The sequence below is a fragment of the Dreissena polymorpha genome, chromosome 13, assembly GCF_020536995.1.
Source record: "Dreissena polymorpha isolate Duluth1 chromosome 13, UMN_Dpol_1.0, whole genome shotgun sequence".
Classification (NCBI taxonomy): Eukaryota; Metazoa; Mollusca; class Bivalvia; order Myida; family Dreissenidae; genus Dreissena; species Dreissena polymorpha.
In genome coordinates this window covers 33,896,564-33,923,550 of record NC_068367.1, presented here as the reverse complement: position 1 = coordinate 33,923,550, position 26,987 = coordinate 33,896,564, and the positions used below count along the sequence as shown (strand labels likewise).

General features: G+C 35.4%; 3 protein-coding genes across 7 annotated transcripts in view; 1 reads left to right on the top strand and 2 right to left on the bottom strand.

Annotated features, from left to right (window-relative positions):
• Positions 1 to 21,710, bottom strand: part of LOC127855903 (uncharacterized) — a 233,546-nt gene extending 211,836 nt beyond the window's left edge. Inside the window, exon 1 of the mRNA XM_052391816.1 lies at positions 21,490 to 21,710. The gene's annotated coding sequence lies outside the window, so the exon portion shown is untranslated. The remainder of the gene's footprint in view (positions 1 to 21,489) is intronic.
• Positions 1 to 26,987, top strand: part of LOC127855901 (bromodomain adjacent to zinc finger domain protein 2B-like) — a 364,850-nt gene that overhangs the window by 231,802 nt on the left and 106,061 nt on the right. The gene's annotated exons all lie outside the window — the stretch shown is intronic.
• Positions 1 to 26,987, bottom strand: part of LOC127855902 (uncharacterized) — a 328,965-nt gene that overhangs the window by 211,836 nt on the left and 90,142 nt on the right. Inside the window, exon 4 of one of the 3 annotated variants that reach the window (XM_052391813.1) lies at positions 16,997 to 17,267. The exons of the other annotated variants lie outside the window; for them this stretch is intronic. The gene's annotated coding sequence lies outside the window, so the exon portion shown is untranslated. Of the gene's footprint in view, positions 1 to 16,996; positions 17,268 to 26,987 lie in introns of those variants that run through there. 3 annotated transcript variants of the gene reach the window in all.

Here is a 26,987-nt window from a genome sequence, read left to right as displayed (position 1 = left end):
TCTCCACAAAATATTAAACTACGGAAACCCATTCGAGGCATACCTTTCTTTTTATAAACCAAATCTGCCCATTTCTAATGAGCATTAATATTATTTTATACTGCAAATAATGAATCCTAACATTGGAAGCTATTACCACAGAAGGTGCCAACCTAAGCTGGCCAACTGATATTTTGCCAACGTTGGCCCAACATAAGCATGCCAACGCCAACGTGAAGCCGACGTTGGGCCAACGTCGGCCTGCAATCTGGGGTATTCATTATTTTCTGTTGCAAATCCAAGACTAAACATACACGAAAATACTTGAACAAAGCCGAAGTATTTGTTTGAGCCAATAAATGATCATGGGATATCAAAAAAAATAATTAAAGAGGCTAAATGAAATAAGGTCTTTAAACATCATCTAGTGAATTTCGTTGCCATTACAGCGTAGGGAGCCCGGATACTTTCTCTTTGTGACTGAATTTTATTCAGATGACGTAAACAATGACACGCTGAAAGTTCAATTGGAGACATTGAAAACACACTTTTCTAAACAAAACAATTACCAGATCCGACTGCCGCACGTGCTTGACTATATGAGCAAGCTTCCACCTACATTGTGGGTGATCTACTCAGATGTTGTGGCACTTATACGGATCCTACTGACAATGCAAGCTACAAATGCTACAAGCGAGAGGACGTTCTCTGCACTCCGGAGAATTAAGACACATCTGAGAAGCACACTGTCCTAACCTAGACTTAACACCCTACCTAGACTTAACAACCTTATGACTTTGCACGTTCATAAGCAAAGAACGGACGCTCTTGACTTTACTAAAATTGCAGAGGAGTTCGTTACTCAAGGAGAATGGCTCAGCTGTGTATTTGGAAAATTTTAAAGGTGTTACAGCACTGCAACTTAGCAAATTAACAAACTATTTTAAAACTATTTTGCCTCGTTTATCGCATTTGAAAATAATATGGAGCCTGGTGCGGCGCCGTGTAACTTAGTAATATCGTACACTTTGGTATGAAAACCTCCCAGATGTCAGCTTTAATGTTCAAAATTTTTCAGGGGGGGGGGGGCGCATGCCCGCGGACCCCCCTAGTAGCTTCGCGCCTTCGGCGCTTGCAGTCTTCTGGCACTTAGAGCCTGACCACTTTCAAAAGTCCGACGACGGCCCTGTGTTTTACAAATTTCACACAATCAACATTCAATCGAAACAAGTCTTGCAAACTGTAATGCCATAATATGGCTTCATTAAAACGTTCCAGCTTGAACTTATTCTAAAACTTTTGATCTATTGAAATGTTTTCAGCAATATGTATTTAAATACTGGAAAGCAGAGGAATAATTTTATGATAGATACATTTTCAGTTTCAAATGCATATTTTGCTAAAGTGCACCTGTCTTATAAGGGAAAATCTGTTTAGTGCGTCTTAATCCAGTATGTCTAAAGCAAGGTGCTGTTCTTCCAAAATCCTCCTTTTGAACAATTTAAAATGATGATAGATGTGAATAAAAGTTTTAATTCTTCTGTGGATTCCTTTTCATCATGATTAACATGTCCATGATCTGTTGTGGGAAATCCTTGTCAATACCATGCCCTGATTGTTTGACCTTGGCTTTAATTTGATCTTTGATCTTATCAGTAATAATTTCAGGTTTATTGAACAAGTTAATTCAATAATTCTTAAGTAAGTTTTAAGTATGCATGTCTGAGCGCTAAATTGTTGCAGTGCATGACCTATTAAAGTGTTGTATTTTCACGTTTTTGTTAGCTTAAGTGATCATTTGCTGAACAGAAATAGAATAAATAAATATTAGTTCATATAATAATTTTCAGCCTGTATCAGTGTGTTTTTTCACCATTTTGGGAATGGGGCTGGGTCCCTTTGGATTGGCAAAATTTGCGGTGTTTTGACTGAAATTGAGCAAAAAGTGTTGTTGTTGTTTTACTTAAATTGCTTAAAAAGTGAGAATACACGTGTTTTCGGTCTTATATTTACTAAGGTTGAACTTACATGGATTGGAGATGAACATAATATTGAGACCTAAAAATTTTTTTATTTTTCTTGGAAACCTTCCATTGGGAATTGTTAACCAGGTTTTCCGAAGGAAAAAACTGGTAATTAGATTGGCGAATGCGGGCAGGCGGAACAAGCTTGTCCGCTCTCTAATTCAAATAGATTTCATCTGATCTTTACGAAACTTGGTCAGAAGTTGTATCTAGACAATATCTAGGTCAAGTTCGAATATGGGTCATGCCTGGTTAAAATCTAGGTCACGGGGTCACTTAGTGCGTTTTAAACATTGAGCATGTTGTCCGCTCTCTAATTCAAATAGTTTTCAGCCGATCTTTACGAAACTTGGTCAGAAGTTGTATGTAGACAATATCTAGGTCAAGTTTGAATATGGGTCATGCCGGGTCTGAAACTAGGTCACATGGTTGAAAAACAGATTGATTTTGAAACATGGGGGGTAAATGGGATTAACAATCAGTAGCAATACACATTTTGAGTTGCAGTTGTCTCCCTTTATCAGACTTTTTTTATTGAAAAAATGTTTTTTTGACAATTTTGTTCCTTGTTTCACTTTCATTTGGGAAAATTATATACTTTTTTCCATTGGGAATGGGGCTGATTATACCGGACCCGATTTTGAATGAAAAAAACACTGTGTATGGTTTGTAAAACACTGGAGGTCAAGAAGAGAATTTTTCAACTTAATTAGTTAAATCATGAACGGTTGGGATAAGATGGATCATGAACAATGCAAGAACTAAGCTATTTTATTTTGCATGGTATAGGCTTATTACTTTAAGAAAAAAATGAAATCTTAACATAGTTTTTAAGGCAAAAAAGCAAAGTTGTTTTTAGAAGTTTAGTTCCATTTACTACACATGTATAAAAGTAAAAAGAATAAAGACATTGCAAATGAACTGTTGTTAAAACATATACTTAAAGGAAATAGGTATCCTGTATACATTAAGTTAATAGAATTGATAAATGTTGAAAGTAATATAGGTAGGTCTAATTACTTACAGACATTAAGTTTTACCGTGTTTAAGTCCAAACAAATAAGAAGTGAAATATGTACGTTTTATTTGCCATATATTGAAATATTGTAGTTGGTTTAAGTATTAAATCTTTGCCGTAATCTATAATTTGTGTTATTCGATTGAGCATTTTTGAATAGTTTTTGGCATGTGTTTTCAATAAATGTCACCATTTATCACTTTTATTGCAAAATTCAATCCCTTTATATTTAACGATTATTGATTACTTGACACTTTCATTTTCAGCCATTTATTATGTTTAAACTTTAATGTTTGTTTAATGAAGAATATTTACATGAAATATGCATTTGTAATATATCTTCTGTAAAGTGTATCAAATTTGCAAGTCATCCGTTTGGGCAAGTTTACATGCAAAATAAAGTAAGTAAGTTAAACAGACAGGGTTTACGTGTTTACTGTAATTGAAGAACACAATTAACAATAAAAAATTGTGTTTCTTTAAAAATATCTAAAAGATATCAATGAACACAATTAAAACAGTACTGCTTTCACCATTTCGAATTTCAATATTTGGTAACTCCTGAATGGGATGCGTTTTCTAAGGTGATTGGTTGACTGAAAAAAAAAGCCAATAAAAACGCAGGTATGATAATGCGCCATGATATTTGAGACAACTCTCAAGAAATGCAAATCAGACATATATTTATGCCCCCTTCGAAGAAGAGGGGGTATATTGCTTTGCACATGTCGGTCGGTCTGTCGGTCGGTCCACCAGGTGGTTTCCGGACGATAACTCAAGAACGCTTAGGCCTAGGATCATGAAACTTCATAGGTACATTGATCATGACTCGCAGATGACCCCTAAAGATTTTGAGGTCACTAGGTCAAAGGTCAAGGTCACTGTGACCCGAAATAGTAAAATGGTTTCCGGATGATAATTCAAGAACGCTTATGCCTAGGATCATGAAACTTGATAGGTAGATTGATCATGACTAGCAGATGACCCCTATTGATTTTCAGGTCACAAGGTCAAAGGTCAAGGTCACGGTGACCCGAAATAGTAAAATGGTTTCCGGCTGATAATTCAAGAACGCTTATGCCTAGGATCATGAAACTTGATAGGTAGATTGATCATGACTAGCAGATGACCCCTATTGATTTTCAGGTCACTAGGTCAAAGGTCAAGGTCACGGTGACCCGCAATTGTAAAATGGTTTCCGGATGATAACTCAAGAACGCTTATGCCTAGGATCATGAAACTTGATAGGTACATTGATCAGGACTCGCAGATGACCCCTATTGATTTTGATGTCACTACACTACGCGACCCGTGATTTTTGCCTAATTTGCAAAGTCAAGGCGGGCATTTTGCTTTTTGGGTGGAGAATCACCGCGATTTCACGTGACTCATCACTCCGACGTCGCGCGCGAGCAAGATAATCTTCGCCCTAAATCCCCTTAATGTTGTGGTGATTTGCTGCGATTCGCCGCAATTCGCCGTGATAGCAGTGGATATCGTTGACATCGATGATTCGCCAATTCATGCATATAAACCGAATCGTATCGATAACTGTATACATAACGCTTTTCTAATGTTCACAATTATCAAATAATCAAACATAATTGCAACATCACTTCCGAAAAATAATCTTAAACATTTATGTCGGTAAATATGTTTGAGAATTTCATTAACACAACTTAATGACTACGCCATTTTTCAGAAGTGTAAAGAGTATAGTGCATTATGTGGAAGACAGCTTTCATTGGACGAGCGTATTAAAATTTAGATCGAATGCAGTACGATCTTACAAAAAAACGTTTTATTGCGTCATACGCCTTCATGTAAAAAACGTTTTCCTCCTGGAAATTGTGCTATCAATGCATTATATTATCAAAACATTTTTTCGACACGTAAAGCGTTGTAACAAATTAATATACAATTCAAAACAATTATACCATAAGAATTAATGTTCCGTTAAATTCCCAAATGAGAATAATAATCTATAATCCGAAACACTCTTCCGATGTTTTAATGTTAACACGACGTTCACAAATGCTTCCAATATAGCCAGCATGTATATTTCCCGACAAAAGAGCGCGAAAATTATGCGGCAATGTACAAAGTCAAGGTAAAGAGTGAGCAAGTATTGATTTTTTTATACAAACTGCGTAGCGCAGAGAACATTGAATTTTTCTGATTTCGGTTAAATGTTTCTTTGGTATTTTTAAAACAGTTATATCGCCAAAAATTTGATATTTCTTTTAATGTCATATCAAATCAAACACGCCGTATCCATATCGTTACTGATAGAAGTAAAACATAATACCTTGACGTGTATAGTTTTTTTTGTTGTGAGAGACCATCTGAGTTAACGCCGAAAAATATATACAAACTGTTATTTTTTGTCAATGCCCTTTAATCCATTATCGCACTTAATTGGCAGCGCCATCTTGTTGTTTCTGTGATTGTCACATCTTTTCACAGTTTGAACACGTACAAAGAGTGCCAATTAGACACTACAATAAACACTATCACCCGCTGGACAGTACACAATAAATAATCAAATGTTGAGTTTTTTTTGTTTTGGAGGTCAAAACCCAGAGAAATGCATGTACATTATACATCATCATATTTATTTAACTTTGCGAATGCTTAGTGCTACGTTGATATACTCGTTTTTTCAGCAAAACAAACACAATGTTTAATGGCTTTAATATATAGGCAATGATGTAATAACAACATAATATATAACACGATATCATAATAACATGTACTTAAAAATAGAACAGTAATGTATTTCCGATTTCCGGCTTATCAAGCATTGTGAATGTATGTACATCGCTCGGAAAGTAACGCGAGTAACACAAGTTATCCGCATTGGAGCCTGAAACAGAAAATAAATAAGTATAGCATAATCTAGTCCAAATAATTAGACGTAATCTACCGATTACATTTAAACTTTAAATGAAAGTGTTACTTAAACAATTTTCCGTGCCTTAAGGCGCGAATATTTTGCTTAACACTGTTAACAAAAGGGCTACACGTTATAATGAAATGCAAAAATAAGTATAAACATAATTAATAACGTCAATAAACACACACGATAAGATCAAAGTTTAAAAGGAAAACTTATATCATATTTCTCGTAAATTACCAAATTATTAGTTTCTTTAAATCAAATACCATGTATAGAGAAACAAGGTATGACCCCATTGATTTTCAGGTCACTAGGTCAAAGGTCAAGGTCACAATGACCCGAAATAGTAAAATGGTTTCCCGATGATAACTCAAGAAAGCTTATGGTTAGGATCATGAAACTTCATAGGTTCATTGATCATGACTCGCAGATGACCCCTATTGATTTTGCGGTCACTAGGTCAAAGGTCAAGGTCACAGTGACAAAAAACATATTTACAAAATGGCTGTCACTACAACTGAGAGCCCATATAGGAGGCATGCATGTTTTACAAACAGCCCTTGTTAATTAGAAAGTGCCTGTCAGGGTTTTCAGCCTCATAGAACAGGGGCCTATTAAAGGCACCTTCCCAATTGAAAATTTCTTTAAAATCATGCAAAAATCCTAACTTCCACCAGCTTTTTCATTTCCCAAAGCAGTAATTTTAGCAAGAATTATTCCCAAAATTAGCAATTTCTTCCCAAAATGCATAGGCTAGGGCCTCTTCCCAATGAAGCGAGGTAAACCCCTGGGTCCTGACAAAAAAACATTGGCCACGTCCATAGAACAATACTGATGACTGATACTTGTTTGATGACACAGAACAGATTCAGCCTAAGCAGTGATTTGTTTGCATAAAATTATAGCCTCTTAAAGGCTGTTTCCCAATTGCAAAAAGTAAAAAAGGCTCTTTCCCAGAAAATATGCCAAACTTTTCCAGTAAATTCAATAATAGGTTTATTGAATTTATTATACAGCAATTTAATTCCTTAGAACTTAAAGCCACACACCTTGAAATAAAATTCATGGTATAGTCAATTTAAGTATAAATAAGAAACATATTTTATCTATGCCAATATAAGAATATATATGGTGGTAACAAGATAGAAATCCGTCTCTTTTGTCCTTTTAAACCTAACAATAATCGCGTTTGTCGAAACGGATGTATACATCTAGAAATCCTACTTTCGGTTTTAAAGCGGTAATGTTTGAAAAACAAAAGAATGACTTGCTTATTTTATTAATACTTTTGCAATATTGAAGATAGCAACTTGATATTTGGCATGCATGTGTATCTCATGGAGCTGCACATTTTGAGGGGTGAAAGGTCAAGGTCAAGGTCATCCTTCAAGGTCAGAGGTCAAATATTTGTTGCCCAAATCGCTTATTTTATTAATACTTTTGCAATATTGAAGATAGCAACTTGATATTTTTTTTAATTGAAAGCAGGGTCGCATTGAGTAAAAATAGATTGAATTTGATACAAGGGGGGTAACAATGCACATTTTGAATTGTCTTACTATATCAGACTTTTTTCAAATTGAAAACCTGGTTTTGTGACAATTTTGTCTTATTATTATTTGAATCTTATTTACCAGTTGTGCTGTTCTTGTTGTTGTTTTTTCAAAGAAATTGGTATAAAACATAGGTGTACAATGAATGAAACAAAAGCAAAAGATTCACAATGTTTGAACACATTTGCCCATTGATTGGTGCATAAACCCGATACTGCCCAAAGTCTCAGTTTGCCTGATTCTTCTTTGAACAATTTCATGTTTTAAACTCTTTTTTTCAAATATATGTGTTGAAGATAATGAGCACCATATCTCTGGTATGATACTTTTTCAAATAGGACCCCTGGTTGAATTCTGAGTATAATAGATAATAAAAATGCTTGTGCAAAAAGTAAACGATAATCAATGGGCCATTGAGAATATTAAATTTCAAGAGCCGCTTTAGAGAACCCAACACCTATCAAAGTGGGAATTGATTAAAACTCGATATTGAATATTTTTGACAAGTGTAAACAGTGTTGGTACACTTTAAGAGTTTTTGCAGTGGCTGTTCGATTCAATCAGCGTATATTTATAGGTTGTTTAACTGCCATTACGATGAGTATGTATCAATAAGAAATGTTTATTTTAGTTGTGCAAATATGAATTTAGAGACCTTTTGAGAATGTGAAATTTGGCTAATGCCAAAAAAATTTAAGGGGAGGTTAAATAATATTTTCCATGGACTTTTTTCCATATGGTTTATAAAAATGAATGTAAGTATTGTAGTTTATGATGAGTCAGCAGAGAAATTCTGCTTATGTATATTTTAAGCTTTTTTCGGGTTATTTTATAGCAGTTATTGGGTCATTTTCCACTACAGCAAAAATATATTTTTTCCTAAAGCTAGTCCGTTAAAAGAAAAAAATTATGGTCACTTTCAGATGTTATACTTCTTATGTAATTTATCAAACAAATGGACATTTTTTGTCAATTTAATGAAAATTTATGCTATATAATTTGGAACATCCCAATGTCATCAAGCCAATAACGTGTATATTTAAAACAACAACTTTGACAGATGTTGTTATTCATTATTTTATTTATTAAAAATATTCATGCATGACATGGTTATGTTGTTATTATTCACATTGCAAATATGAAATCAATAATAAAAAATCTTTAATGTAAAAACATGTATTAAAATAAATCAAACTAGCATTGAAGAAGAAGAAGAAGAATAAACAAAGAGATAAATCATGTCTTGTTAGCATTTGCTTCAATAACAAATATTACACCAATCAAGTTTCTCATTTAGTTTGATAAGAAACTGCTGATTCATCATACTTTGGTACATGGTTAATTGATTATCCGGGGACACTAAAATATGTATGCATAATATTATGATAAAATCTGTTTTGGGTTTTGGTATCTGTCATTTATCTATGAGACACTGTCAGGTGCTATAATACTATTCTTCAGGCGCTATAATACTATTCTTCATTTACAGATTGCAGTGTTTGTATGTCAAGTCTGAATATTATTGAATTGATTGTAAACGTTTGCATGTTCACGATTGCTATTCATGCAGATAATTTTTTATTGAAATTTATATAAATGAATTAAGTGAAAAATATAGTTTAGCTTAATATATAACTCGGAACTTGAAGAAAACAATTCTCTTTAAAATACTGCTATTACATGCAGCTTACATGAAAAACTATTTAAAGTACAAGCTAAGTAAAAGAAAAACTGTACTTTAAAATGCATACAATTATTTATTTTTTTTGTTTCTTTCAGAATATGTAAGCTCTGCACCATGCCACAAGTATCACTAAGTTGACCCCAGAGGGAGGGTTAGTTCATCCCCCCAAGCCCCCCCCTCTCCCACGCCCTGGGTGTTGACCCCTCTACCAGCCCCCACAGGTGTTCAATGGCCGACCCAAATGTAGCCAAGTTGACGGCCAGCCTAGAGGACCTGTCCCTGAAGAAGCAGCTACCTTTGAGACAGCAGGTAGGTTTCATGGCTTAGTGGATATTTTAGTCAAATTTGGGTCTGTATTTTAACCCCATTCCTACTGTTAAACAGTGTATATTTTCTCCAAATGACTGCCTAACATTCATAATTAAAGGTTTTCGAAAAATATAAATATAAAGAAATGAAATAAATAAAAATAAATTTAGTTTATTTCCCTATCCAGCTCTATTTTGACTAAAATTGGGAAATTGAGAGCTGTGTTTTTGCTGGCAAATAATATAAAACTGGGAATAAAAGTGTTTTTAAAATTGTATTTGCAAAGGTTTAACGAAAAAAAGCTTGATATGGAGATAAATGTAATTTTGCTGTTTATGTAAAAAAAAACAATATTTTTGTTTTGTTTATTAGAATCCTTAAATTGGCATGGTGGGCAGTCATTTTGGAAATTTGTACTTTTTGAGATTGGGAATGGGACACTTTCCTTCCCAAATTTTACCAGAAAGAATACTGGTTTCATAGCAGAAAGTATTCTGTAATTATGCCCCCCTTCGAAGAAGAGGGGGTATATTGCTTTGCTCATGTCGGTCGGTCTGTCGGTCTGTCGGTCCGTCCACCAGGTGGTTGTCAGATGATAACTCAAGAACGCTTGGGCCTAGGATCATGAAACATCATTGGTACATTGATCATGATTCGCAGATAACCACTTTTGATTTTGAGGTCACTAGGTCAAAGGTCAAGGTCACGGTGACCCGAAATAGTAAAATGGTTTCCGGATGATAACTCAAGAACCCTTAGGCCTAAGTTCATGAAACTTGATAGGTAGATTGATCATGACTCGCAAATGACCCCTATTGATTTTCAGGTCACTAGGTCAAAGGTCAAGGTCACAGTGACCCGAAATAGTAAAATGGTTTCCGGATAATAACTCAAGAACCCTTAGGCCTAGGATCATGAAACTTAATAGGTAGATTGATCATGACTTGCAGATGACCCCTATTGATTTTCAGGTCACTAGGTCAAAGGTCAAGGTCACAGTGACCCGAAATAGTAAAATGGTTTCCGGATGATAACTCAAGAACGCTTAGGCCTAGGATCATGAAACATGATAGGTAGATTGATCATGACTCGCTGATGACCCCTATTGATTTTCAGGTCACTAGGTCAAAGGTCAAGGTCACAGTGACCCGAAATAGTAAAATGGTTTCCGTATGATAACTGAAGAACGCTTATTCCTAGGATCATGAAACTTGATAGGAAGATTTATGCCCCCCTTCGAAGAAGAGGGGGTATATTGCTTTGCTCATGTCGGTCAGTCGGTCTGTGGGTCCGTCCACCAGGTGGTTGTTAGACGATAACTCAAGAACGCTTGGGCCTAGGATCATGAAACTTCATAGGTACATTGATCATGACTCGCAGGTGACCCCTATTGATTTTGATGTCACTAGGTCAAAGGTCAAGGTCACAGTGACCCAAATAGTAAAATGGTTTCCGGATGATAACTCAAGAACGCTTATGCCTAGATTCATGAAACTTGATAGGTAGATTGATCATGACTCGCAAATGACCCCTATTGATTTTCAGGTCACTAGGTCAAAGGTCAAGGTCACAGTGACCCGAAATAGTAAAATGGTTTCCGGATGTTTTACAAACAGCCCTTGTTGTCTATGTCTTTTGCAGGTAGGTTTGGAACCAGAAATATCATTCAGTATTGCTTGCTTTTCTCCAATTTTACCACGGTAAGTTTTTTAGTTACATTGAAAAAGCAAATACATGTATTGCTGGAAACAGCTGGAAAGTAGACTGGCTAGCTCAGTTGTTAGAGCACACAGCAGGGTTCACTGGTTCGATTCCCGGCCTAGCCATATAACTTTTGTGGTGATTGGTCATACAATTTAGGGACTTGATTCGGAAAAAACAGACTGACTTTTTAGCTCATCTGATTGCTCAGGTGAGCTATTGTGATCGGTCTTTGTCCGTCCGTCTGTCTGTCGTCCACATTTGGTTTGTAAACACTCAAGGGGTCACATTTTTTGTCCGATCTTCATGAAACTTGGTCAGGAGATTTGTCCCAATGATACCTCGATCGATTTCGAAACTGGGTCATGCTGGGTCAAAAACTAGGTCACTAGGTCAAAAAAAAGAATAACCTTGTAAACACTGTAGAAGTCACATTTCATGCCCAATCATCATGTTACTTTGTCAAAATGTTTGTCTTACTGATATGTTGGTCGAGTTCAAAAATGGTTCCGGTCCGTTGAAAAACATGACCGTCAGTGGGCGGGGCAGTTTTCCTTATTTGGCTATAGAGAAACCTTGTTAACACTCTAGAGGCCACATTTCTTGTCCGATCTTCATGAAACTTGGACAGAAGATTTGTCCCAATGATACCTCGATCGAGTTTGAAATTGGGTAATGCTGGGTCAAAAACTAGGTCAAAAAAAAGAAAAACCTTGTAAACTCTGTAGCGGTCAAATTGCATGCCCAATCTTCATGTAAATTTGTCAAAATGTTTGTCTTAATGATATGTTGGTTGAGTTCAAAAGTGGTTCTGGTCTGTTGAAAAACATGGCCGCCAGTGGTCGGGGCAGTTTTCCTTATGTGGCTATAAATAAACCTTGTAAACACTCTAGAGGCCACATTTCTTGTCCGATCTTCATGAAACTTGGTCAGAAGATTTGTCCCAATGATACCTCGATCAAGTTCGAAACTGAAAAAAACATGGCAGCCAGTGGTCGGGGCAGTATTCATTATTTAGCTATAGAGAAACCTTGTAAACACTCTAGAGGCCACATTTATAGGTCCAAATCTTACAAAAACCTTGTAAACACATGTAGAATAAGCATTACTTGCAAATGTTTGCATTGCAAAAAACCCATGCAAATGGACAGTACTCAATCAGAATTAATCATATGCTCACACTGCAAAAGTAAACAGAAGAGAACCAATCTAATATGCTCTAGAGTAATGAATTTTCAACTAATGGTAAGCAATGAACAAGGCCCTGTAAAAAAGGTCTAGCGAACTAGGGCCATCTTGGCCCTCTTGTTGACATTGTGACTATGACCAAACAGCCGCTATAAAATCATAAAAAAGCCCTGATTTCAAACTAACAATAGTACCTATTGGTATAAGGTGAGCCTTTCAGGACCATCATGGCCCTCTTGTTTTATTATAAGTGCCATTCAAAATGGGTTTGGCAGTTTTTGAATAATAAGAAACAGGTTTTTTTTACCTTACTGAATATCGGCGTCTTTCCCCAGCAATCTAGGCTGGTTTTTTCCCCTTTCTGGACCGAAAAATTCCCCCAGCGGAAGCTTTTTCCCCTCCATAAAACAGTTCAAAACAATTGAATTTTACAACAAATTCGCTCCAAAGCATAGAAAACAACGTTTGGTACCCGTCCAATTATAGTTCCCATCCCGTACACGCCGTACAGTACCGTATACATTTTACGACAATTATTACCACCCTTGGCTGATTTACGATAACTTTCAACTAGCTTTACGTTAATTGTCACCATAATGTCGCACAACTGGAAAAGCTATCGAAACCCCCCCCCCAAAGGGTGCGAATAACTCTATCATTACATCTTTCTTCACAAAACCAAAGTGTAGTGACTAGGTAGTAAGTCCACTCAGTCTGCAGCAGTCCGTTCTTGTTGTACGGTCTGAAACTGTCACAGCCAGTCCCTGTCAAGGTGATCTCAGTCTGGCACATCCGGCCACAGTCAGTCCCTTTCAAGAAGAGATCACTCTGACAAAGTCAGCCATAGTCAGTCCCATCCAAGATGTTCATGATGCAACAGAACTGTTTGAGTTTAGTGAAATCCTAATTGCATCACCAGTGCATTCTAATTCTGAAAATTATGGCAACAATTCCGCAGTCAGTTATTGCAAAGTAGTTATCCCCACGCTTTTTGAAAAGCGTGGGGATATTGTGGTTATCTCCGCCGTCTGTCCGTCCGTCTATCTTGGCCACTATCTCCTACACTATAACAGTGCTCCAGCTAGGATTTGAAAAGGGCAGGGGGGCTTTTTTGTCAAAAGGGCACTTTCGACGCGCAGTATATTGTCAAAAGGGCACTTTCGACGCGCAGTATTTTGTGAAAAGGGCACGTTCGAGCGCGGGTGTTTCTGGAATGCTTGCTATTGCATGTTAATTTATATGTTATAAATAATTGTATTATTCCCATCATTATTAAACCATTCAAATATAATGTCTACAATGAGGATTAAAATAATTACAATGAAATAAGAGATTTATGAATTGGGGGGGGGCAGGGCGGAGGTTCGGGAGGGCAGGGCGCGGCGCCCTTCGATTTAGGCCTAGCTGGAGCACTGCTATAAGCACTAGAACCTTGAAACTTACACAAATGGTAGCTATGAGCATATGTGCGACCCTGCACTATTTGGAATTTTTATCAGACCCCTGGGTCAAAAGTAATGGGGGTTGGGGTGGGGCCGAGTCAGAGATTTTCACTCATTTTTAGCAATGCTTTTTTCGGAGAAAACCCGAGCTATTGTCATAGCCAGCTCGTCGTCCGACTTCTGCCGTCCGCCGTAGGCGTCGTGCAAAAAACTTAACATTGGCCATAATTTTTTAAATATTTAAGATAGCACCTTGATATTTGGCATGCATATGTATCTCATGGATCTGCACATTTTCAGTGGTAAAATTTCAAGGTGAACATCATCCTTCAAGGTCTAGGGTCGAAAAAACAAAGTCAAGGGAAGTAATAAGCTTTAAATGGACATGGTTATCTGACCTGCCCACGTATATATTTTTGTTAAATTAATCAAAGCGGCGCAGTAGGGGGCATTGTGTTTCTGACAAACACATTGTGGTAAAAGGTCAAGGTCATCCTTTACGGTCTACGGTAAAAAATACAAATTTAAGGGAAGTAATAAGCTTTAAAAAGGGAGATAATTATTCAATATTAAACATAGCCACTTTATATATTTGGCATGCATGTGCATCTTATGGAGCTTCACATTTCGAGTGGTCAATCACAGTCACGGTAGTGGCTTTTAATTATTTGCTACTAAAAATAGAGATTTGTTAGAGACAATTATTTTCAAGGGAAGTAATTTATATAATTATAAATCTCATATTATATATTTCCTTACCAAGAATTGAAGTTCTTTTAACAGTTACTGTACAGATTTATTATTTTGATTATTTATAACTCAAATGATTGATTTGTCAAAGGTTTTTAATTTAAATAATATAATTATAATTTCTTTGAAGCTTTAAAGCGAGATGATGTCTTTACCTGCCAAATGATAAATAGAAATTTTATTTCAAAGTGGCGCAGTAGGGGGCAGTGTGTTTCTGACAAACACATCTCTTGTTGGGTCACTAGGTCAAAGGTCAAGGTCACTGTGACCTCTAAAAAAATAAATTCTGACAAGCTTTCGCAGCCAAGCGTGGCACCCGTTATGCGGTGCTCTTGTTATGCCCCCGGTATAGTGCATTGGCCATAACTTTTGCAATATTGAAGATAGCAACTTGATATTTGGCATGCATGTGTATCTCATAGAGCTGCACATTTTGAGTGGTGAAAGCAGGCTTTTTCCGCCCTTTGCCACGGGTCCAAAATTCGGCCCCATTCCCAATGCAAATCTGGTTGTTTTTTTCCCAATTGAAAAACAAAATCCAAATTTTTTTTTTTTTTTTTTAACCCTTTAAATATGTCAGTTGACCTGATCTGGTGTAGAAAATAGAAAGTATTGCATAATTAAATTATCTGTTGCCTTGAATTTGTTTTAAGAACTGTAAAATATGTTAATGATTATTTAAGACTTTCCTTTTTTTCCTCAAAATCCGGCGCTTCCCGCGATTTTTTTCACCTCAAAAAGGCCAAGCCTTTTCCCCAAATTCAGATTAAAAAACCTGCACTAATCACACATGTTGATAATATTTTGTAAAATTTTAATAATAAGTTATCAAAATAGTCGTTATTTACCAGTTAACGGCTTCTTTGAAATATAAGAAACACTGTTTTAAATAATTTACATGCGATAATTTTTCCCAATTGAGCCAATTTTGCGATTAATTTTTTTCCCAAAATGGGGGTTTTCACGACGCGAAATTCCCAAAATTCCAGTGTGGCGTTTTCCCAAAATGGAGCGGAAAAAGCCTGGAAAGGTCAAGGTCATCCTTCAAGGTCAAAGGTCAAAAAAACAAATCCAAGGGAAGTAAATTTTTTTAAATAAATCAAAGCAGCGCAGGAGGGGGCATTGTGTTTCTGACAAACACATCTCTTTTTTATGTTATTTTACATTAACTTCATCATTTCTACACCGATTCACTTCCAATTGCTACTGAATATCTCTTATGACAATACGGTTAATCTCAACTATGCATTGCCCCATTACCAACCCTGGGGTCCTCCTGGGTCAAACATGCGGCGTGGGGATATGTGTCAGCCTCTGCCGCGCCATTTCTAGTTATGAAATGTAAATTAACCAGAAACATTAATCTATGAAGAAAATAACAGTCTTTTTTTTTAACCCATTAAACAGTAAAAGTATGACTCTTAGCATATTTCCTCATGAAGGAAAAAACACGCACAATTTTTTCCCCAAAGTGGAAAATCACATGTAAAATTTCCCCCACGTAAGGGCTAAAGGCCCCATTCCCCACAACCCCAAAAACCCCTGATAAAGCATGCAATGCAAATGCATACAGTGATCTTTTTTGCCTTAAATTACAGCCTCTTTCAGGCTGTTTCAGAATGGCAAAAGAAAAAAATCCAAAAATTCTTACCAAAATTTCCCCTAAAAGATGCCAAACTTTTCCGTTAGACTCCCTAGTTGGCTTATTGAGTTTATTATAAAGCAATACTGTTCTTTTGCACTTAATAATAACAAGTTTAAAATGCAGTTAAACATGCGCTTATAAAGAATTGGAAAACTGTTATTTATAATCATATTAATAATGTTTAATTTTTCCTGATTTCATGGATTATCACACTATAAACTTAAAAAAATTACTGGCATATATGAGTCATACAACGTGTTTGGAAATGTAACTTTAATACACAAAATAGTGTCTATTCATGTACATGTAGTTAACACAGATAATGCAATAATTTGTATATTTGATTGGAAGAAAATGCAAAGGACAAAGGGGCATGTGAACATAATTAAAAGTTAATTTATTCAGCAAAACATAGTGAACAGTAAAGGCAGATAGCATGAATGACACTAGTAAATACATATATAACTGTAATCAACAAAAGTAAAATCTAAAAACAACAATTAAAGAAGTCTGTACAAAACATAATTGTCAATCTAAAAAACTTTATATTTTTAAGGACAGAACACATGGTGACTGTTCAATAATACAATGAAAATGTAAAACCTTCCCTCCTTAATTGCACTCTGTCGTTCTTTTTACTGTGCATAACAATTACACTAAAGTATTATAGAACATAACCACAAAAAAATCATGTATGTACATGTTATTCATTTTTAAGATATAATATCAAGAAAACAACAATACACTGATTATATGCGATTGAAAAGGAAAAATAATTATCAGCATTAGATGGTACATGTAGCACATATTAAATTGTATTGCAACACAATATATAATCCCGCAAGAATTATGCATTGAAACAAAACACTAAATAATAGATCCATGCTCTCAAAGTTAATTATAAATGTACCTTTTCAAACATATTCATGATTTGACATTAGTAGGCACGACAATATTAAATCATCCACGTGAATTATGTGATGAAACGTAATACTGAATACAAGTTTGGTGTGGCCAAGAATTCATGTAAAGTACATGTTCCAAAATGTTTGTACTGAAACTTGTGACAAAACACCTATTTTACTCTTAACACAAGGATGCTAGACCATTGTCCCACAATGATGGATGCTGTGCTCCTATTGTAGAAGACTGAGTTTGGTTCATCAAGTCTATCCCTCTTGGTAGCAAGAGTTGCCAGCTTCTTCTTGCCTTCCCCATCCAGCTGAATGATAGTGCTGGATGACGCTCCACAGACCAGCACCTGTCCCAGAGCAGTCACATGGATACCTGCAAGGTTTTGTAGGTCTGGGTCTGTGAAGGTTTGGAGAACTGTGCCATCTCTGGCCAGGGTGAGGACCTTGTGATGGGAATTGTTGGTGATAAATATCTTGTCACCTGAAGGACTCATTGCACACTTCGATACTGTAAAGAGAGTAGGATCATTGTAGTTAGTTATTAACAGAATCATTATGTTAATAAAGACACTCTTACACTTATTCACCCCAGCTTTTTGTGTTCATTATTAAAGGATGATTTTTTCTTAAAATGAATCATGTATTCAAGGATGATTATATTATGCTGAAACCCTATGGAATGAACAGCACTTACATACACTAAATAAGTACATTTACTCACTTACTGTAAAACCATTAAATTTCGTATTTGGTACGAATTTTTGTGGATTTCGTTGGTCCGCTGAACCACGAATTCAAGTACCAACGATTATTTATACATTTTTAGCTCGACTATTATATATGAAATATATATAGTAGAGCTATCCTACTCACCCCGGCGTTAGCGTTAGCGTGAGCGTGCAAATGTCAAAGTTTGCGTACCACCCCAAATATTTCTTATATTCCTTGACATATTGCTTTCATATTTTTCATACTTCTTTACCAACATGACCCCAACCTATAAACAAGAGCAGACAACTGTATCAAGCATTTTGTAAGAATTATGGCCCTTTTTCCACTTAGAATATGCATATTATTGATGACTCTATGTTAAAGTTTGCGTACCACCTCAAATATTTTCAATGTCCCTTGACATATTGCTTTCATATCTTGCAAACTTCTTTTCCAACATGACCCCAATCTATAAACAAGAGCAGACAACTGTATCAAGCATTTGGTAAGAATTATGGACCTTTTTCCATTTAGAATATGCATATTATTGATAAATCTATGTTAAAGTTTGCTTTCATATTTTGCAAACTTCTTTACCAGCATGACCCCAATCTATAAACAAGAGCAGACAACTGTATCAAGCATTTTTTAAGAATTATGGCCCTTTTTTGTCTTAGTAACTGAATATTTTGTTAAATTTTGTGTTTAGATCCACTTGACTTCTAAAGTTTCAAAGCTATTGCTTTCAAACTTCAAATATTTTCTTCCTATAATGAGGGTACTGTACCTGGCAAGTTCAATTTGACCTTGACCATGGAATGACCTTGACTCTCAAGGTCAAATTAATAAATTTTGCTTAAATTGCCATAACTTCTTTATTTATGATCAGATTTGATTCATACATTGACAAAACAACACTTACCTGACATACCACAATGGACTCCACCCAAACCATCCCCCACGCTCCACCCCAGAATCCCCCCCCAAAAAAAAATTATATATTATTTTTTTTTATTTTTTTCTTATTTTTGAAATATCATCTATTAAATGACCACACACCCACATTATACCCCCCTCTCCATGATGGCTTACGTTATACTGTCAAGCACTCAAATAGTCGAGAGCGCTGTCCTAGTGACAGCTCTTGTTTATACGCTTCCATTTACGGCCATTAACCATTTCTTCCACTGAATCGTTAGCGGCTTGTGTCAATAATGCTAATTCAGTCGTAGACTGAGCCTTTGCAGGGTCGGGCAATCCTGCTATAGTAGGAGAACGTGTCTGAACTGTTCCCGTTTTCAACCATTTTGAAAGAGACATTGTTAGATTGAGATATGCTAGTTAATACAATATGTTGTTTTCTTGATAAGTGTTTGGTTAATAATACATTTTAAATCAAGCATGGAATTTAAACTGTACATCAACGATTGTTCTCTTTTACGTGACGTCGTCAAATTAACAGTTTGCAGATTTATCACATATGTCAATTAGTGCCAATTAAAGTTAAAAGAGACATTACAGTTTTCACACGTGTATTCTGGGGACCTTATTACTCAATTGTTACTACTAGGGGACCGATTGCGCTGAGAATTACTAATATTGTCAAAAACAACATAGATGGCAATTAGCGAGCGGGGACCCACAAGTGCGCCGCTGTATCCCTCTTATTGACAATTATCGGCAACACTTTCAGGCTTCAGTGCGCATTAACCTCAAGTCTTGCTGTCAATACAGATTAGCAGATTATGCTTCGTTATTACTCTGGATGTTTTAATAAAAGTTTAATTATTATGACGGTCAGTCTTCCCCAAAAATTTAAAATCCTCGAAATTACGTATCAACGAATTAGTTGTTATTTTATTTGAAATCCATGAAATTACGTGTCAACTAAATAGTTGTTTTTTATTAAACCACGACATTTCATACCGACGAATTTCTATACGTTTACAGTACATAGTCTGAGCTTTCTGACATGATTGTTTTAGAGGAATTATTTAAAATATTTTTCTTTACCAATGAAAAAGTCATATACAGTAATGAAAAAGGCAAGAAAATACTTGAGCAAAGGAAAGACTTTAATATTAAGGAGTTTTTATTTACTTATAGTGAAATTAATATGTCAGTTATTTGCAAACATAATTGCCTGAAACTGGCAAAGGTAAAATACAAATGACTTTTGTGTTAATATGTATATATAAAGCTTAATGCTATTGTATTATTTCATATGATATTTTCAAATGTTACCTGAATATATCCATCAAATGTTACCTGTTAACGTGTCTGATGTATCTTCATACAACTTAGTCAACAGGGCTCCTTTCATTGAATACTTGTAAAGTGCAGTGCCAGAAGTGAGATACAGGTCTTGCATAATATGAGCAATACCAAAACATGCATGCTGAAACTGTAACATCCTGCCATTAACCAGCTGCCCACCATTCACAGAGACAAACTGGACCTCATGTGTCCTAGTGTCATTCACAGTAACAGCTACTTCACTTGGTGTGATTTTACACATGTCCCATGGATAACCATTTAAATCATAATGACCCACCACCTGGTATTGATGATTGAGTAGCTTAACTCTTTTATTAATATTATATGCAACAAGGATCTGATCCTCAGAGAGAACACAAATGGCATTGATATAGCAGTTCTTATATGAATCACTCTGTAGGCGCACATTATACTCTGACTTCCCTTGTACAGTGAGTGCCTGGTCTGGATCAACTAACACTAATGTTTCCTTGGTACTGAGTACAATCTTCCCCAGACCTGACAATTTAGACAAGTACTGTTGAAAATCCCTGTCTGCCTGGAATGTCAGTGAACTTTCAACCTGAAACAAGTTCTGCTTCCGATATGTTTCAGACTGCTGAATCTTTTCCATACATTTCTTACTTGCAATAAATGTGAGTTCTGCTTTGCCCTTATCAACAATGTCGTGTATTGAGTCATTGAGTTGCTTGAGTTCATTTTTGAGTTTGCTGCAATTTTCTGCATCAGTCTTGACAGATGCTTTCAGACTGGCCAACTTATCATCTAGCTCTTTCATGGTGTTTTTTTCAATGTTGTCTAGAATACTATTTATTTTTTTGCGCGTGTCATGTATTACATATAATTGTTTGTCGTATGAAGCCTGCAAAGACTGCATGTTGGTATCCCAATAATTCTGAAGTTTCTTGATTTCTTCAAGAATGCTTTGGATTTTTCCTGATAGTTGCTGCAAGTTTGGTGGAGATCCTTTAACTGACTCGGATATCAGTGTTACTTTAGCACATTGTCTAAATGGAAATTAATATTTAAATATTTGTATGTGGTTTAAATTGCCATTATGCAATAATATGTATGAACTTTTGTTAATCGTGTTTTTGTTGTAGTTTTGTAATGCTATTTTCAAGTAATAAGATATGGAATGTCTTCATTTTAATACTGATTTCTATTTTTAACAGACACATTATTAATACTAGTCATCATATAAAATTTCATTTCACAAAAAAGAACTTGAATTTTTTTTATCTGAATAAGGCTGTATTGAATAGTCTCTTACGACAATTTTTTTTTTAAAGCAAATATGTGTCAAACAAACCTGTGATTTAGGAAAGCACAATTAGTGCAGCACAGCTGACTGTGGTCCTCACAAAACATTTCCAGATGTTTGTCGTCATGAAGGTCACACTTCTGAAGGAAATCCTCCACTTCCTTGGCCACTGGCCACTTACTTGTGTCTCCCCTTCCGTATGTCACATGTGTCCCAAACAACTGACTATGCAGATTAATACATTTTGCACAATAAAATTTCTGACAGTTTTCACAGTAAAAGTCAGCCCACTGGTCAATTTTGTTCTCTAAACAGGGGAAACAACAAAAGTCAATGAATGAATCAGAGCCACTAGCCATAGTTGACTTAGAATATGTAGCCATCTTGATCACCTTATTATAAATATTCAATAGAAATATTTATGCCTTAAATTACACCCATTCAACTGGTGGTTAAAATCAAATAATATAATACTTTGTACCTACAATTTACAGATAAAGATTTGAGCTATCAGTACTTGGCTTCATGTGACTGTATGCATTATCAAATCATATGAGGTGTACATGTATGTTATCATATACTGTAAAACCATTAAATTTCGTGTTGTACGAATTTTCGTGGATTTCGTTGGTCCGCTGAACCACAAATTCAAGTGCCAGATTATTTATACATTTTAAATCCGAATTCGGTCATTTCGGAATGTCAATTCCGATACTTTCTTTTGTTGTCGGTTATCTGAGATATTTGTTGTTTTTTTGTAATAGTTACTTCACTTCAGTAGGTCGCATTACACTATATCTTGACTTATTAAATATTTCCGAATCGAAAATGTTCTTATTTTTCACCCATTTGACATAAATTATATTTGTTTGAAATTTACTAACATGTAGATGATTACTTAATATGATAAGAACTATGATGTTAATGAATACATAGTATGAATGACAGTGTGTTCATATAAAATATCAATTTGTTTGCCATCCAGTGCATTAATAAAAATCTAAAGTCTTGTGAGTTTTTCTTTTTTTATTCATCATCGTTGATGTACGTTTTATTCATCATGGTTAATAAATATAACATCAACGATTGTTCTATTTACGTGACGTCGTCAAATTAACAGGTTTTTTTTGCAGATTTATCACATTTGTCAATTAGTGCCAAATAAAGTTAAAAGAGACATAACGTTTTCACACGTGATTTTGGGGACCTTATAATATTACTCAATTGTTACTACTAGGGGACTGATTGCGCTGAGAATTGCAAATATTGTCAACACAACATTGATGGCAATTAGAGAGCCGGGACCCACAAGTGCGCCATTTTATCGCTCATATTGACAATTATCGGCAACACTTTCATGCTTCAGTGCTCATTAACCTCAAGTCTTGCTGTCAATACAGATTAGCAGATTATGCTTCGTTATTACTCTGGTTGTTTTAATAACAGTTTAATGGCGGTCAGTCTTCCTCGAAAATTTGAAACCCACGAAATTACGTATCAACGAATTAGTTGTTTCTTATTTGAAATCCACCAAATTACGTGTCAACGAATTAGTTGTTTTTTATTAAACCACGAAATTACATACAGACAAATTTTTATACGTTTACAGTATTATGAAAGTCTGTTAGGGTTAGGGTTTAGCCACAGTCCGCTTAAAAAGGTTTCCATCTTGAATATTTCTTTAATTGGTTTCTGGGACAATTTCTGTAATATACATAATTATAGTGACACACAATCTTAAATCACACTGTGTAAGTTGGGTTAAAATGTGAAATGTAAAGCCATGTCAGGACTTATTGACACAATTATTTAGTATACCGGTACTTAAAACATGCGTCGTCAGTAAAAAATTTAAGAAAGAAATACTACCTTGTCCTAAAATAACCCAAAAGTAAATTCATTTATGTAAAAAAGTAGAGAACATATTTTGATAACTTTATTTTATGAAAGTATTGCAAAAAAAAATTTCTAATAGGTCTGGCTCTGTGCAGATGTAAAGAACTGTGCTATATGTCTGGTCAGTATGAAGAGCTTGTGCTGGTCTGGCCTGGTGATAAATACACATGTATGTTGTCTCCCAAAAGACTCAATGCACACTAACATACTGTAAATGAGAGTAGTTTTGTTTTTTTTGTTTTTTACAGAATCATTTATTTATTAATGACATTGTTTGTCTAATTCAGTATTATTAAGTATGATGTTTCTTAATTCTTTACATACAATAAAACATATACTTGTTTAAATGATTGTTTTTATTCTTAAACATAATTTCAAACACATCAATAGCGTTCATTCCCTTGATACATTTACCTATGTACGTTCAGAGTTTGATGAAATTTTTATTTACTCAAGTCAAAAACCAATATACGTGTACAATAATAAAATTAGTTTAAAAAAATACTTATGCAAAGAAAAGGCATTCAGGGGTTTTTCAGCACTGTCTGCGCCTCCGGAAAACAAAGGCATTCCCAATGCAAACGGACCTGATCCCAAACCAAAATTTTAACAAAAATTCCCAATTTATGGTATATACATAATGTATCAAGCAATTATTTGAAACTACACCTGGCCATGACACAGGTAATACTATGATCCATACATTGTACATCATCTTAAATAGTCATAAGCAATATTCAAACTTCATTTTTTAGTGCTCAATTGTATTATATCAACTGATGTATCTTCATTCAACAAGTCTCCAATGATTGATTACTTTTAAAATGCATTGCCAGCTGGGAGTTACATGACATTGTACTGGGGCCGTATTCCAGTAGCTTCTTAGGTTAAAAAATAACAAAGTTGAAATATTGCGCAATATTTTTTCTTATCTCCGCCATTTTTTCTTTAAACATAAGATTTCACTTAAGTTAAATTCTGGTAGCTTCATAAACTTAATAAATTTCTTTACTCTGTGTATTTTTTCTCATATATTTAAAATTAAGTTAACTTCCTTTAACTCTTAAAGCAATTTTTTAAAGAGAATTAATAAGCGTGTCATGTTTTGCTTTTTTACATTTCAAATTTAACTTAAGAAATTTATTTAAGAAATTTCTTAACTTAAGTGAAAACTTAAGAAGCTACTGGAATACTAACCCAGGTCTTTCTGATAATGAGCAGTACCAAAAAATTCAAATTTCAGGGTTTTTCATGCTAATTTTTAACCAGGTTTTCCGAAGGAAAAAACTGGTTATTAGATTGGCGAATGCGGGCGGGCTGGCTGGCTGGCGGGCTGGCGGGCTGGCTGGCTGGCTGGCGGGCTGGCGGGCGGGCGGGCGGAACAAGCTTGTCCGGGCCATAACTATGTCGTTCATTGTCAGATTTTAAAATCATTTGGCACATTTGTTCACCATCATTGGACGGTGTGTCGCGCGAAATAATTACGTCGATATCTCCAAGGTCAAGGTCACACTTTGAGTTCAAAGGTCAAAAATGGCCATAAATGAGCTTGTCCGAGCCATAACTATGTCGTTCATTGTCAGATTTTAAAATCATTTGGCACATTTATTCACCATCATTGGACGGTGTGTCGCGCGAAATAATTACGTCGATATCTCCAAGGTCAAGGTCACACTTTGAGTTCAAAGGTCAAAAATGGCCATAAATGTCCCTTGAGATATAACCTTCATATTTGGTATGCATGTGTATATGGACAACACCTTTCCATACGCACACAAATTTTGACCGTCCGTCCGTGTGTCCGTCCGAAAACTTTAACGTTGCTCATAACTTTTGCAATATTGAAGATAGCAACTTGATATTTGCCATGCATGTGTATCTTATGAAGCTGCACATTTTTAGTGGTGAAAGGTCAAGGTAATCCTTCATGGTCAAAGGTCAAAAAAAAAATTCATGTGCATATCTCCAATGTCAAGGTCGCCACGACTAAAAATAGATTTATTTTAAAACAAACTTACAAAGGGGGTTAATTTTCTTTGTTCATTTCAAAAGTTCAGTTTGAGTTGTCTCCCTTTATCAGATTTTTTTTCACAATGTCAACCTGGTTTTGTGACAATTTTGTCCCTTGTTCCCACTTGTACCGGTACTTTTCCAGATTGGGCAAAAATGTGCAGTTGTTTACTAAGAGCTCTGGAATATTTTAAGGCCCACCTGTTTAACAAATTTTCTCTTGTATTCTTTCAGACCCAGAAGCCCATGCTAAAATACAGCAACAACTCCATCAAGCCCGTCCAGCTGTTTAACCATGCTGAACTTGTTTCTGTGCGCAGCAATGCCGAGGCCGCCCACAACGCCTACAGCAGTCTGAGCAATGCCTCAGCCAACAGCACCATGCCAACGCCGTTTCGTTCCACCATGAAACCGCCACCTAGTCCCCAGCAACTTCTTAAAGTAGCCACTGGTACTGATTGATAAATTTCACCACCTTTTTATCACATGCTAAACCCTGTTTCCCATGTAAGACAACCATTACATATTTTTTTTATTAAACATGTGTAATACAACATTTTTAAGCATTTTCATTGGCTTAGTTTTCGTTTATTGACCAATCGCATTTTGTTATTTTGCTGCAATGCGTCAAATGGCGTCACGAAATGTAAATAACATTCGGTATTTATCATTATGTTTGTGTAAATATTTATTTAATTTGCTCATTTAAAAGCATGTGATAAAAAAGATCTGACACTCGTCATATCATACCATATTTGATAAAACTCTTCCAGGAAATGCATTAGTAAGCTTGCCAAAGGCTCGCTTACTAACAAAATTCCTGAACTCGTTTAATAAAATATGGTACGATATGACAACTCGTGCCAGATCCTATATGTATTTTATGAACAGCCTATATGGAACGACAAAACTGCTTTTTGTTAGGAGAAACTGAGATATGTGTATGGTTAGTCAATCATGATGGGTTAACTTAAATTATGTTTGGTTAAGTTAACATTATGTTGTGTTCATTTGACATTCTGTTAGGTTAAAATGACATGATGTTGGGTTTAGTAAGCATTTTGTTGGGTTAAGGTTACATTATGATAGGTTAAATGAATTTATGATGTGTCAAGTTAAGTTTGCTTTTTATTTACAACAAAAATAATTGTTTGAAAACCTTCAATTGATAATTTATGGCAGTCATTTGGGAAAGATAAATGTAATTTTTGACATTTGGAATGGGGCTGAATAAAGGCCCCAAATTTGCCCCAAAACTCCACTGGGATTGAACCCATGACCCCACAGTATCTAGGCGTATGCCATCAGGGCCCTCAATCTGTCAAATCCACGGCCTAAATTCGGCCGCATTCCCCCCTGAAAAGTATACTTTTTTCCCCTTTTCGGGGGAAAAATTCCCCCTAAAAAAAAATAAAAAAAAAAAAAAAAAAAATTATAGATAGATGTCTCCTCATGATTATTATATCTCAATTCTATTTTAATTTAATCTTTTCAAACATACTTAATTATGAAATAAGCAAAGAATATAGTGCAAACATGTACAAATGTAATAATAAGAGAGTAAGTAAAAAATCCCCCAAAAAGGGAAACGCCGTGAAAATTCCCCCTGCTATAGGTAGTGACCCGCTTCCCCTAAAATGGATTGAGGGCCCTGGCCATATCAATTACAGCACTTGGAGGTCAAGATAGATAGACCCTCTCAATCCATGGAGGAAATCTTTTT